Source organism: Coturnix japonica, chromosome Z (assembly GCF_001577835.2).
Source record: "Coturnix japonica isolate 7356 chromosome Z, Coturnix japonica 2.1, whole genome shotgun sequence".
Classification (NCBI taxonomy): domain Eukaryota; kingdom Metazoa; phylum Chordata; class Aves; order Galliformes; family Phasianidae; genus Coturnix; species Coturnix japonica.
The window spans coordinates 52,003,549-52,012,154 of record NC_029547.1 but is presented as its reverse complement, the minus strand read 5'-3'; the positions used below and the strand labels follow the sequence as shown (position 1 = coordinate 52,012,154).

Here is an 8,606-nt window from a genome sequence, read left to right as displayed (position 1 = left end):
ACATGCTGCCGAAATCACAGAGGTTGGGTTCTCTGCTGTGACCGTATCTCGACTGTGCCGAGGATGATCCGCCTCAACCACGGCGCAAAGCTCAGAGGAGAGACGCTCCGGGTGCTCTCCAGCGTTACACGTGTGCGTGGCCGCAGAGCGGTGCCTAGAAAAATTAACATCTGTTTCCCGAAAGTAAAGTGCTCCACGTGGCTCCTTACGAACGCTTCCCTCGGTTTAAAGAGAAATATGTGGAGATAAACTGGCATCCATATGCATATCATATTGGTAATGGTTTTAGGCTCCGGAGGTAGCTATTCATTGCATAAGCCATTTAGAACTGACGTTTTGAAAGCTTCTTAACCTCAGACATCCCTGCATCTTAAAGAAGGATTCCCAACGATGTTATTTAAAGAGGAATTTGCTGTAATTTAATTGCACATCAAGAGGGAATGGCACGGTCCTGGACGCGGAGCCCACCTACGCTACATCCCGCGGCGCTCCCACGCGCGTCCCTCCGCTGAGCTGCGCCCACCGCCACCCTTAGCCATTCTCACAGTGACAGGTCGGACCCTGCGGGACTGCCGCCCCTCAGGCAGCCGAAGGGACCCCCGCTTTCTTCCCCCTCCCCCCACAAATGGGCCTTCCTCCCCCCCTTGCCTTTTCCAGTGAGAACTGTCACGATATGGGGGATGCGGACCCCCGCGGGGCTCTGAGAATAGGGTGGGTCCCAGCTGCACCCCCGCCTTGGGCCGGGGCACGGAGGGTCAATGTGGCAATCCCGAGGGGGACCCAGGGGAGACCCCCCAGCCCCGGGCCTGAGCTGCGGGGACTTTGCATACGGGGGTGTCCTGGGCGGGATTCCCTGTGTCCGTGTGTGCGTTCTGCGTGGGTGTGGAAGGGTAGGGGGACCCAAGCAGTCAGATCCTCTCTGAGTCACAGGGAGCTTCTTTCCTTTTCATTTTCTTTTTGCATTTCTTTTTTTTTATTATTATTCTATTTTTTTCTTTTTCCTTCACACCCCCTCCCCCCCTTCCCCCCTCCCTCTTCTTTTTCTTTTCCTTTCCCCCCCCCCTTTTTTTTTTCTTTTTCTTTTTCCCTCCCCGAAGGCCATAGAATCGCTGCCCACATAGATACACGGACCCCCAGCCCTCCCATTCTGTACCTTGAAGGGGCGGTTCGTGCTCTCTGCCTGGGCAAAGGGTTGTCAGGGAACTGCCATGTGCAGTTCTGGGAAAGAAAAAAAGCACAAACCCACAGTTCTGTCTTGGTTGGTAAAATCATTAAAATATGTGAAGTGACGTGAAGTTTGATATATGTGAACATAGCGAACAGAGCCTGCGAGGAGGGTCCCACTTTAGGACAGGGTCTTTATTTAAGGTTGTTGTATTTGCAGGGGAAAAGAAAAGGAAAAAAAGAAAGGGAAAAAAAAAAAAAGTGTTCCACTATATACACAGATAACAAAACGTGTCACATCTTCACTTATTGCCGGAACAGAGCCGTGCCCTCATCTGAACGCATCCAAACACCTCCGAAGTGATTATTGGATTCCTCTCTGATAAATCAGTTTGTGAAACCGAACCGGGAGCACACAGACAAAAAGGTGTGTGTGCGTGGGGGTGGGGGGGAGCGGATGGGGGAGAGAAAAAAGAAGGGAAGAGAGAGGATAGGGAGCTCTGCTCGCACGGCGTCCATCCCTCGTTGCACCTTCCCAGCACAGCGGCAGTGCCCCTCCGCTCGTTCTCCTTCCGAAGGAGCTTTCGTTGGTGGCAGCGGTACGTGCCTTGAAATAAGCGGTTTGCACTTGGGGTGAGGAAGGGGGAAACATTAGGAAACCCAGCCCATATTTTCTATTATTGTTATTGTTGTTATTGCTATTATTAGTAGTATTATTCCCTCCCCCCAGATCAGATACTAGTACTTTTTTTATTTTTATTTTTATTTTTATTTTTTTTTTCATCGAGAATGTGGAATGAAGGACGCAAAGATGGTGTATTGGTGAAAGGAAGAAAGTGGCCTTTTAAAGAGAACTAAAGGAAACCAAAATGCAGACAAAGTGCACCGTAAAGGCTGCTTCAAAGTGCGGTGTGATCCCTCAGTGCAGCCACCTCGCAGGTTTTGTGATGGGGAGAGCACTGCTCAGAGGTGTGGGTAACACTGTTTTTCCCTTCGATAATTATAGATACGTGTCACAGACTCTTTGCAAAAAGCCAGGAGACAGCAGAGACCCTTTACTGCTGCAAACGAAGGAAGAGTCAACGCCATTAAAAAAAATAATGAAGGAGAACCCACCCATACCTGCGTGCTGCAGGGTGCGGCGGTCCCCGCCCCACCGCCGTGCCCCGTGCCCATCTCCCGACCCTGGCTGTGCTGCATCACAAGTCCGCACAAGCGACGGAGCGATAAATCCTACAAAAAATAAGACAGATCTCTTCATCGATGTGTAATAAAGTTAAAGGACATTGTTTTGTCAGACAAGCGCTAAGTAGAAAATAAATCTTTGGGTCTGGGGAAACAAAACGCAGTGCTGTTGGCATGTGTGTAAATTTACTTTTAAAAGCAATAAATCAATGTTAAATTAAACAGCTGGGTTCCTATCTCGGAGAATGGTCCGCGGTGAAGGAAACCTCGGCGGAGCCCACTCCCTGTCCCGGCCGCATCCCCGCGGGCCGGCGGGCACCCACTGGGGGACACCCAGACATGGGGCAACCATCTGGGGGGGCACCCGACCGGGAGGCGCTCAGCCGGGGCGGGACCTGCCCCAATCCTTGGGGCCCCGCCGAGCCGCTCCCGCTGCCTTGCGCCGGGGTTAAGCAGAGTAACCCGCCGAAACTGCTCAATGCTGGCATTATCCGAGCGCTAATTTCATCATTTCTGCATCAGGAGGCAGAGGCACGGCACGCAGCGCGCTGCTCTGCCTGTGGCTGGGATTTAATGGGAACTGCCTGTCTGCGGGGTGGCCGCGAGGGGTGCGAGGAAATGGGGTGCACCTGGTATGCTGTATGAGGTGCGATCCTTCTGGTGCTGAGAGAAGGAGAGAAAGGAGGGGTGACATAACAGGGAGAGTAGAAAGAAAGGAAGAAAAGAAAGGGAGAAAGGAGGAGAGAAAAAGAATGTGAAAAGAGAAAATAAATATGAGGACAGGAAAGGGAGAAAGGAAAACTGAAAGGGAGAAAAAGGAAGAGAGGAAGAAAAGAAGGAAAATAGGAGAGAGAGAGAGAGAGAAACAGAAAGAAAGAAAGAAGAAAGAAAGAAAGAAAGAAAGAAAGAAAGAAAAGAAAAGCAAGAAAGAAAGACCAGAAAGAAAAGAAACAAAGAATAGAAAGAAAGAAAGAAAAAAGAAAGAAAGAAAGAAAGAAAGAAAGAAAGAAAAGCAAGAAAGAAAGAAAAGAAAAAGAAGGGAAGGAAGGAAGGAAGGAAGGAAGGAAGGAAGGAAGGAAGGAAGGAAAGGAAGGCCAGGAAGGAAGGAAGGAAGGAAGGAAGACAGGAAGGAAAGCAAGGAAACAGGAAGGAAGGAAGGAAAGGAAGGAAGGAAGGAAGGAAGAAGGAAGGAAGGAGGAAGGAAGGAAGGAGGAAGGGAAAGGAAGGAAGGAAGGAAGGAAAGGAAGGTGGTGAGGAAGGAAGGAAGGAAGGAAGGAAGGAAGGAAGGAAGGAAGGAAGGAAGGAAGGAAGGAAGGAAGGAAGGAAGGAAGGAAGGAAGGAAGGAAGAGAGAAAGAAAAAAGGAAAGAAAGAAAGGAGAACGGAGCTGAAGAGACGCGAAGTAACGATACAGCACTCTGGTGTAGGCACAACGAGAATCAATACGTTATTAAATGCCCCGAACAACAAAAGCAATATTGCTGAGCAGAAAACAACTTGGTTTTCTGTTAGAGAATGCTTGTGTCTGACTGAGAAATCTGAAGTTATCGAGTAAAATTTTAGAAGGACTGAGAATAAAGGTATTTGAGTGCATTGGCTTTCACTGGTGTTACTCATTCTCTCCCAAGCACTGGGTCTAAGGCTCGGACAGAGGATTCGCAGTGACCACAGCAGCGCGCTGTCCCCCGCCCCCTTCCCTCTGTATGCGTGCTGCTCGCTTTATTTTTCCAGAAATAAAGCAAACGAGGAGCTGGAACATTCTTTCTTTCTTTCTTTCTTTCTTCTTCTTCTTTTAATTTTTTAAAATATATATATATATATTTATTTATAATATATATATTATCCCACGAGGTCCCTTCAAGTTTCAGAGAAATAAAAGGTGACCCTTGGTGGGATGGACACCACAGCGGACATCTCACCCGCTCTGCCTTTGTTTTGCTCTCTTAGAAAGGAGGATCCCAACACACGGTAAAGTTGGACGCAGTGTTAGTTTGTTTGCAGCTAAGGGCATCTTGGTCCCCAAGTTCCACCCCGGGATCTGCAGTCAGGTAACAGTCACAGCAATACGTTCAGCTCATCACAGACAGCTTTGGCCATTCGTCTGCATTCTGAATACTTCACGCATAAGCAGGACCAAGCTTGTTGCATTTTGCTGCACTTATTTCTATTTCCCATCACAGCAGAGTCCCGAAGGTCGGTCAACACCGCTCAGGTGCACTCTGCGCATCTCCTCCTCGCTGAAACGAGCGAAGAGAGGAGCATGCGATCGGGGAGTTAATTAGGAAAGATGGAGAAATAGATTATCCTAATAAACAGGAGAACAAATGAAGGACAAAGAACTGAGTGGTCCCCTCGGATGATAAACGGAGCTGCCCCCGAGCCTCCCCCGACGTCTGCGGCGTCCGAGTGGTGGAGGAAATGCGGGGGCCTCTGCGTTTTCTCCGCTCTTTGCTCGGCGTTCGGCTCCGCGCTCGGTTCCGCACCCGCTCCGCGCCGCCGAGCCGCTTCCCGGGGCCGGGGCTAGGTGGCGCTCCGCCCCGCGGGACCGCAGCTCCGCGCCCGCGGCCGCGCAAAGGCCGCGCGGTGCCCTGGTGGGAGGGAGCCGGCACCCACGCGTGTTCGCGGCACCGCGCGTGGGGTCCGCGCAAAAGGGACCGGGTTGTGCCCGTGGTCACCAAGGGTATGGGGAAGTTGCACCGCAGGTGGGAATAGGAGCGCGTGGTATGGAGTTTCACTCTGTCATTATCCGATCAAAGCAATTACGATGCTTTTAAAGTTTAAGTGTCATCAGAGTGAATGCGGCCTTTGGTCCCTTCAGGGCTTTCTGTGGGTGTCTGAGGGCTTTTCCCCACCATAACTGGTAACACCCTCGATAGGCATGTACAGCCTTCAGCACTGGGAACAAGGGAGCACCTCCCAGATCCCTTCCAGGGCTCCATCGTAATTTTGTGTTTAAAGAGCAACCGGCAGTTCTGTGCAGGAGTGCTCCTTTTTGCAGAACAAATCTCAGAAAGGTTACCATGAGAGAGAAAACCAACAGAGCCCTAACTAATGAGTTGGACCACCGGGCTTTAGCTACCACCCGAGCTTTATCACTTGGGCTGGGCGGTCTCCACTACCTGCATTGGTCCCGCCGTACCCGAGGTAAAGTTGCCTATGGGAGGGAAAAAAACAGAAGCAGCACACCCCGGGAGCGCTCCTGCAGGGGGGCACTGGGGTTGTAGTGCCCAGTGCGCACCTGAGCTCTTTTCCCCAGAAACGTGGCATCTCCATCCCATCGGGATGAATCCGAAGGAGAGCGAATGTCCCCACTGGGAAGCCTCAATGGAGATTTTGGGTCGGATGATTCGGACTCGGTGCCGTGAGATTTCCCACCCCAATAGGTGTTGGGCTCTGACTAGGAGGCGCTGAAAACCTAAGGCGGAAAATTTACAACTTGATCGGCTCCAAACCACACACACCAAAAGAATCTGCTACTGTTGCAAACATATGTTAAGGATTAAGTTCAGCAAATTGCTGTAGCTTTGCAAGGTTGAGAGCTGATAATGAAAACTCGGGCGCTGAAGAGTTTGGATTTTGTTCTAACTGCTGTTGCTAAAATGCCAACAAATCCTCTGTACCTTTCTGCACAAAAGCAGCCCGAATCCCCTCACTCGGCTGCGGGGAGCCCCGCCAGCCGCCCACCCGGGCCGGGATTCGTTCGGTGCACGAAGTGCCGCGAGTTGCCGAACGTCCCAGCGCCGAGGGTCCCAGGCGGGACAGACATTGCCCCGCGTCCAGGCGTCCCGGGACCCTGGATTTGTTTTTTGTCCCCTCTCTCCTCCTCGGTGCAAACCCTTGGGGCAAAGTTATCTGTCCTCCCCTGCCTTGCACTGAGGAAGATAGCTGCTGTGGGAAGGAAGTCTGTATTCGAGCTTTTCCCTCACCCCCCCATGCTTGCCTCCTCTCGTCTCCCCGTGCCGTCCCCGTACCCACGCCGGTCCCGGACGGAGCTGAGCGTCACTGCAGGGACGGAGCTACTGCCGCGGCGCGCCCAGGATCGCGCTGACGGCTGTCGGCCCGGCCCTGGGGTGAGGCTGGGGTGTCAGTGGGCATCGAGCTGAGGGGAGCAAAAGGGGGATCGTCCTTCTCATCGCGAGCAGACGGAGCTGGTGCGACATTGATAAATGGGAGTAAGGGCGACAAGTCTCTAACGAAGATTTTGGAAGGTTACGGGAAGAGGAGTGGAGAGAGAAGAGGGGGTCTGGGACTCCCCCTCGGGCTGGGGAGGATTTGTTTCATATCAGAGAGAAAGGGGAAAAAAAAGTCTTCAGGAAAGCAAGTAAAATAGACTCCCCCTTATTCTTAGAGGAAACTCTTCTCCCCGGGCAGAGAGGAAGCTGGGGGGAGAAATACGCATCTGAGCATGGACAGTATGGGGACAGTGCAGGGCGGTACGGGACTACGGCTGATGTCACAGCCCCGTGGCATGGACTGAGCTCTGTGGAGGGTGAGGGAGTAATAGGGACCCTAAAATAGCAATAATAAAAATAGAAGGAAACAACCACAAGAAAATTTAACTATCGATGCTTGGGACACAAACCGCAAAAGCTGGGGTGGATTCAAACGAAACTTCAGCACCCGCATTTGCTGTCAGAATTCTTGGGGAGCACAGGACGTGGTGGGGGCCGGGGGATTTTTCCTGACCATGGCAAAGGATTAGTGAGAGCCAAAGCTCTTTCCATGTTCCCTTAATATAGATTCAAATTTTTATATTCTGTATTTATAATGACAGAAATGTAAGATGAAAGAAGAAAAAGAAAATAATAATGAAAAATAAATTAAATGGAAAATAATACCATTCCAGATGGACATTCAGAGCTACAAAATGTTCAAGCCTTTGGTTTGTGTGGTGTAGCCCGTGGTGAGGGTTGCTCCCCCGTTGGGCAAAGCGCCGCTCGGGGGGAATAGGGCAGGGGGCTGCTCGGACTCCCCTCTCCGTAGCAGCGCTGGTGGCGTGAGTGGGGCCGGGCAGCGCCATGGGGACGAGGGCAGCCAGAACAGCACCCTCCAAGCACACGAGGAAGGCGAGCCCCTGGGCCGCCGGGCGGTTCACGTAAAAAACGGATTCCCGGTCCCGGTCCTGGAGGTGTCCCGGGACGGGAGCGCAGAGGCCCGGGCTCTCCCCGGGGTCCATCCCTGCGGCCAGGTGTGGAGCCGGAGGACAGGATCTCGGTGCCATCCCGGATTCGAAGTCTCATAGCAGCAGAGAGTCGGGGTGCACTCGAGAGGGCCGGTAGCAGTGTCACAGGCATTGAACTTTTCTCTCTTATTGTCCTTTTCTCATTTTCCCTCAGTGAAGCGTGCCCAGAGAGCCCCCGTTCCAAACCTCTCCCACCGAGGCAGCGCAAGGGGCTCTCAGGTGGGGGATCCTACCCTCCCCCTTGTTCGAAACGTATCTCTCCTGGGGGTCTCGGCTAGCAGGGATCCCGCCGAGCCCTTTCCCCACCCCCCTGGACGGATCCCGGTGCAGCAGCGGCGTCCGCAGCCCGTGGCCGTGCCGCCGCGGTGGCGCTGTCCATGGTGCTGGGTCCGCCCGAGCGCCGCGGACACCTCGGAGCTCCGAGGGGGCGGCGGGGGGCCCGCACCTGGGCAACGCGGGTGGGGTGTGGGATGCGTGGGTTTAACCCGCGTGGAAAGCGGTGTTGGGTGAAGGTGACACAGCCAACTCCACCGGTGTCTCGGAGGTTCGGGTAGTACCCACGGCTCGCGATACTTCCCAGGGAGAGGGTGGGCAGAAGCGGCAAAGGAAACGATTTTGCATTCAAGTAATTTGTATTGCTATAATGGTTATTAAAAATAAATAAATAAGGTGCACTTAAAGAGCGATAGGACTTGAAAATTTCCCACCCAGCTTTTGTCCCAGGATCAAATCAAATCCCTTCAGTAAATGAGTGACAGAGCTCAGTGGGAGCGAAGGTAGAAGTTACAACGTGTGAGAAAGACACCGAGAGCGGCTGGCCGAAGCTCTGTGCGGAGAGTCGCATACCTATGGCACTGCCACTCTCTGTGCAGCACCACGCAGAGCTGCGGGACTCGGCCCACCACCGGGGAGGGGAGGTTATCTCCGCTCTCGCCAGTGGCAGAGGGCTCTTCAAGTACGGCGCTTTAAACAAACAAACAAAAAGCCCCAAACAAAACAAGCAAAATCTACCACCAACAAAAACAACAACAACGATTCAGTATTTGGAGGGTTAGAATTAAAAAGAGAGGGCGTAAA

General features: G+C 52.5%; 1 long non-coding RNA gene across 1 annotated transcript in view; it reads left to right on the top strand.

Moving 5' to 3' along the window:
* LOC107306490 overlaps positions 1-2,571 on the top strand; it is a 4,613-nt gene extending 2,042 nt beyond the window's left edge. The window contains exons 2-3 of the long non-coding RNA XR_001552142.2: positions 1,385-1,591; positions 2,171-2,571. This is a non-coding gene — a long non-coding RNA (uncharacterized LOC107306490). The remainder of the gene's footprint in view (positions 1-1,384; positions 1,592-2,170) is intronic.
* Positions 2,572-8,606: the final 6,035 nt, after the last annotated feature.